Here is a 5,515-nt window from a genome sequence, read left to right as displayed (position 1 = left end):
TATATTTTAATTGTTCATGGAAAGGATAAAGTTAAGAAAACTAGCCAAGCATGTTGGTGATGACAATCATGGAGATTCTTGAAGATTGCATGATGAACAACACCTTGATCTTAACTTGAATCCTTGAATAATGATGATTGGATGGTGTTTTGATGTGTTTTGGGAGTGATCTCTGCTGGAAAAAGTGTTGGTTTCGTAACCCTAGTGCTTCCTTTAAATAGGGGTTAGATAACTTGATCACAAAGCTAAATTTCGAATTTCCCGGCACCAGCTTTTTTGTGAAGGCGTATTTTACGCCAATCCTGGCGTATTTTACGCCAGTGCAAATTTAGCCCGAGCGTATTTTTACACCAAAAAGTGATTTTTTTCTCTCGAAGGACCTGAGCTGTGGCGTATTTTACACCCAAAATGGCGTATTTTACGCCAATGTTAATTTCCTGGTCACTTTTTAATCTATTAAATCTTGTCCATAATCCGCCTTTAACCGCTGTTTTGTACCACATTTCGCGCCAACATCTTTCTTACCTGTAAAACATAAAACCATATCAAAGTATCTACTTTTCACTCACACATGGTTAATTTCGCGTATTTAAGCATAAATGATTGTGTCAAAAAAGGAACGATCAGCATGCAATCCAATTTAACAAGTTTGATGGACTAGATCTAAACAAGTAGCGTGAATCGAATAATAAATCATCGGATCAAGTACTAATCAATCCTAAAATCATGTTATTTAATTATTAAGCATGGCAAACAAGTGTATTTAAGCAAAACAAATTCGAAACAATTCAAACATCATTACAGAAACTCGACCATACATATCTGAAAAAGAACCAGAAACTGTGCGGATAAAGCTCACAAAGCCGGCGAATTCCTTCCAACCAAGTCGGCGGCTTGGAAGGTGAGGCCAGCGGCTTCATCTGATTCCCAGATGAAGTTCAGTTTTCATCCACGTAACCACTATGAACGTTTAGTTCATAGCAGAAGACGAACATAAACAATTACAGTAAATAAAATAGATAAAACCATAAAGTAAAGATATAATCATACCTTAAAAAGGTAGATGTAAGAAACTTAAATTAAAAACTTGGATGAATCTTGATTACAATAAATAAATCTAACCTAAGGGTTTAGAGAAAACCCTAAAAGGAAAAACGACCTAACCAGAATTATTGAATTCTAAAAACAGCACATGAAAACTGAGACCAGAGGCCTTTATTTATAATGTTCAGGGATGGTGGCCAAGCCGTAGGCTTCAGTGGGAAGCCGACGGCTTGCCTTAATTTGGTGACTCCTTCTGCAAGTTTAACTTAATCCGCAAGCTCAAATCTTTAACCGTCATAACTAAGCTGGCGGCTTCAAAGATCCGCCAAATCTTCTTGATTTTGTTTTCATTTTTACTTGAACTTGGTCAACAAGTTGAGAAACCGTGTTCATTAGGCCGTCGGCTTCCTTTGCTTTTTACTTGATCAACAAGTTCTTTCGATTTTACAGAGATTCTGGAACATTCTGGCATATTCAGCTCCAAGTCGGCGGCTTCCTTGAACCCTTGCCGGCGGGTTCCTTGGCTTTTCTTCAGTTTTCTCTATTTTTGATCCTGTTTGATACATAACTTTGATAAAATCATTAGAAATACTTTTTTCCCCTTTTTACCCATTTTAGTGTGTTTTAGGATAAAAATGACTCTAAAATACTAAGATAACTCCTCAAAATGTTATCAAAAAACTGTATAATTTAGGAGTTATCAGATCCAATAATCAACATTAACATAATAATGAATCAAAAGTTCATAATATTAGTATAAACATATAAATAATGCTAGATAACGTCCAAATAAATGATGTAAAATATGTATAATTTGGGCGTTATCAGAAACACCTAAAACTACAACAGGGGAGAAAGATTAAATAAGGATGGAGTTGTTCCTAATGTTATACAGGTGACACTAAACCCCTTCAATTCTTTAGTTGGGTTGGATGAAAATCATGATCATGATACTGATAATAATAAAGCAATTGACAAGGTGAAGAAAGTGACGCGGAAGGGGATAGGAATGACGGTGAAAGATATGTCTGAGGGGGCAAGCACTCCTAGTTTCAAGGTTGCAATGATTAGTCTAGCTACCTGGAATATTCGATGTCTAAACCTCATCCCGAAACAAAATGAGTTTAGAGAGGTAATGTCAAGTAATAACTTATGTTTGTCTGCAGTTTTTGAGTCGTATGCTGCAACTAATTTATTAAATTGTATATTTCACCGAGTTGTCTCTCTATGGAAATGGACATCTAACAATAATGTGTCAAAAGGGAACTTGAATTTATGTAGGTTGGGACCCGAATATGGTGGATGTTATGGTTGTAGATACTACAGATCAAGTGATGCATTGCCAAATTCAGTTTATTAACACTAATAAGCATATTTTTGTGAAACGACCCAATCCGTTATTATACCGACCCGGAATTTTTTTTCTTTTACTTAACGCATTAATATTGATAACAATGACACCATAGTTATGTTCAGAAACATTTCCAATACTTAACAAGTTTAAATAACTTGAATTATACATTACACAAGTTTAGGTGTCAAAATGGGCATAACAACCCAAGACCCGTTTGACACAACAAAAGACACTTTCGACCCAAAGCGTTTAACTCCAACATAAGACCGAGCATGGTGATTGGGAAAACACTACCCAATCCTAAATCGAATCCATAAGTAAAGTCTTCTAAAGCAACCCGCAATAGTCCACTAATCCCCGCGCTTACCCTTGTCACCTCTCTCAAGCGAATCTATAAAAATATAAACAACGAGAGGATATGCTATAAAGCTTAGTGAGGATAAATATACTATATACATACATATGCATAAAATGAATACGTATCACCAACACAAGTAATAAATCCATACCGCATCCTTGTATAACTAAGTAAAGCTATACATAATGTACCACCATGTCAGTCCTCAAGATTAGCTACAACACAACAATATATAGATATACGCAATACCTAAAATCCTCAAGGTTAACCCCTTAACCTTAAACGCATAAAATTTGGCCAAAATCTCACGCGCCCTAGTGTATCCAAAAACTCACGCGATACACTACCTCAAACCACACGACAATAGGGATGTCCGAACTACACGCGACATTGTGAATCTGAACTACACGAGATTCACTAGTGAAGCTGAACTATACGAGAATCACTACCCTAGGCCGCAATGACAACAATTGGAACGTTCGAACTACACGCAACATTGTGAATTCGAACTACACGAGAATCACTAGTGAAGCCGAACTACACGAGAATCACTACCCAATTCACCTCAACAACATCAACGGGGTTGACCTACTTGTCAATGTGAATCTGAAACTCACGAGATTCACTACCCCATGGGTGGTAACCCAAAACGCACAAACGTGCCACATGGACCCAAAACTCATAGAGTCCGTCATCCCACGTACATGTAAAATGAACCCAAACGCACAAGGATCACTCTACCCCACATGCACCCATCCTATGCATACATACACATATGATTTATTTACACTCACCTTAGCACCTTGATGAATGCAAAGCCAAATCCGCAAATCGTCAATGGAATGTACATATTCCATTTATCGCATAACAAACAGCATAATTAGGTTATATTACAAACCAACCCAAATTGACACTTAGAGCAATTTTGACCCAAAAGCACTTCCAAGCACAACCGATGCCCAAACTAACCAATAATCACTTAACGCTAGTGAAAATGGTCCTATAACACCAATTAAACCAAAATACAAGTATTAAATACTTGTCTTCCCCAATTTGACCCATAAAACCTAATTTTGACCCATTTCAAAATTAGTTTTCCAAACACACTCTTATGAGTTCAAACATCATCAGCATCACTAGTTTACACCTTTGCTAGTGATTATCACTAACATCTAAACCTAAACAAGGTTAATTAGTCTTCCAAACCAAAACCCACCAATGATGAGTCTAAACCCACTTACTAGCAACAACAAACTCACTTCATGAGCATCAAAGGGTTTCTCATTAATTCAAGTTCAAACCCTAACTTTGAATATCAAACTAGCAAATGAAATTCGGAGTTAGAACTTACCACCACTACCAAAATGTAGCTAGGAACAAGATGAACAACTTTAACACTTGCACATTCACCCGATTCACTCTTCTTCTTCCTTGATTTGAGCTTTCTAATTCTAAAATCACCTTCTCTCTCTCTCTAGGATATGTTGCGAGTGTTTTGTGTGGGTGAAATGAGGTCTAAGACTGAGTTTGGATCAATTTTAGTGACCTCAATCCGACCCTCAAGTGAAAAGACTAAAACACCCTCATTTTATCCTTAAAAAGAAGGTTATATTCATCTGGACTGCAGTCACCTCGCGACCGCGAGGTGGGATATCGCGCTCGCGAAATTGAAAACTCCAAACAGCTGTTCTGGCCACTGCATCTCGCGACCGCAATCTAGGGGGTCGCGACCGCGAGCCCCTGGGTCATCCTTCTCTCATTTTTTTGCAACTTACAACAATTACTGTTTCCGTTTGGTCAATCCATGAGCCTTAATACTTGACTAGGATTTTAAATACTGCCACTAGCAACATGTTACGAAAAATGGGGTGTTACATTTTGCTTCATTTGTATATGCATCAAATTACTATATTTAGAGGCTTTTTTTATGGAAATATTTATGCATGCATTATGGGTTTGTGGGAAATTTCCCATGGAAAATCCTAGGAGATTTTAACTCTTCTTTATGTGTTGATGAGTCAATAACAGGTAGCTCAATGGTGACAATGATTATGAGAAATATCCAAGGAATGTATTGATACAATTCTTGTGGTAGATTTGAATTACTTGGGGATGAATTTTACATGGAACCAGAGCCCTCTAGATCAGACTGGTATATTGAAGAAGATCGATGAAGTGTTGGTTAATGAGGCATTCCTTAGAGCCATGCTAATGCTTAGGCTATTTTTCAACCATACCGTATTTCAGATCATAGTCTGGCAGTGTTTAAAAATACTTTCGGAAGTGAGAATGCGTCCCAAAATGTTCTGATTCAGTAACTGTGTGGCGGATAACAAAGGACTTTTGCAATATGTTGGGGATGTATGGAATACGCCTATTGAGGGTCATAAAATGTATCAGATTGTTAAAAAGCTATGTTTACTTAAGAAATCTCTGCGTGAGATGATGTGGGCAAATGGTAATTCTCATGCGAATGTTGTTAAACTAAGGGAGCAGTTGGATCAAATTTGAAAGCAATTAGACTTGAATCCTTTTTCTCATGAAAGTAGAGATAAAGAAATCAAGATTCCAAAGGAGTATAATGATGCATTATGGGACGAAGAAAGTTTTCTCAAGAAAAAATCAAAGGTTGAGTAGCTTCGAGTGGGTGATAGTAACTCGAGGTACATTCATAGAGTGATGAAAGCAAAAGCTAACTGATCCCAAATAAATGCTGTTAGCAACCATGATAGGCTGTTGATTGAGGGTAATGATGTTTA

The sequence above is a fragment of the Rutidosis leptorrhynchoides genome, chromosome 4 (assembly GCF_046630445.1).
Source record: "Rutidosis leptorrhynchoides isolate AG116_Rl617_1_P2 chromosome 4, CSIRO_AGI_Rlap_v1, whole genome shotgun sequence".
Taxonomy (NCBI): Eukaryota; Viridiplantae; Streptophyta; class Magnoliopsida; order Asterales; family Asteraceae; genus Rutidosis; species Rutidosis leptorrhynchoides.
This window is presented reverse-complemented; position numbering follows the sequence as displayed.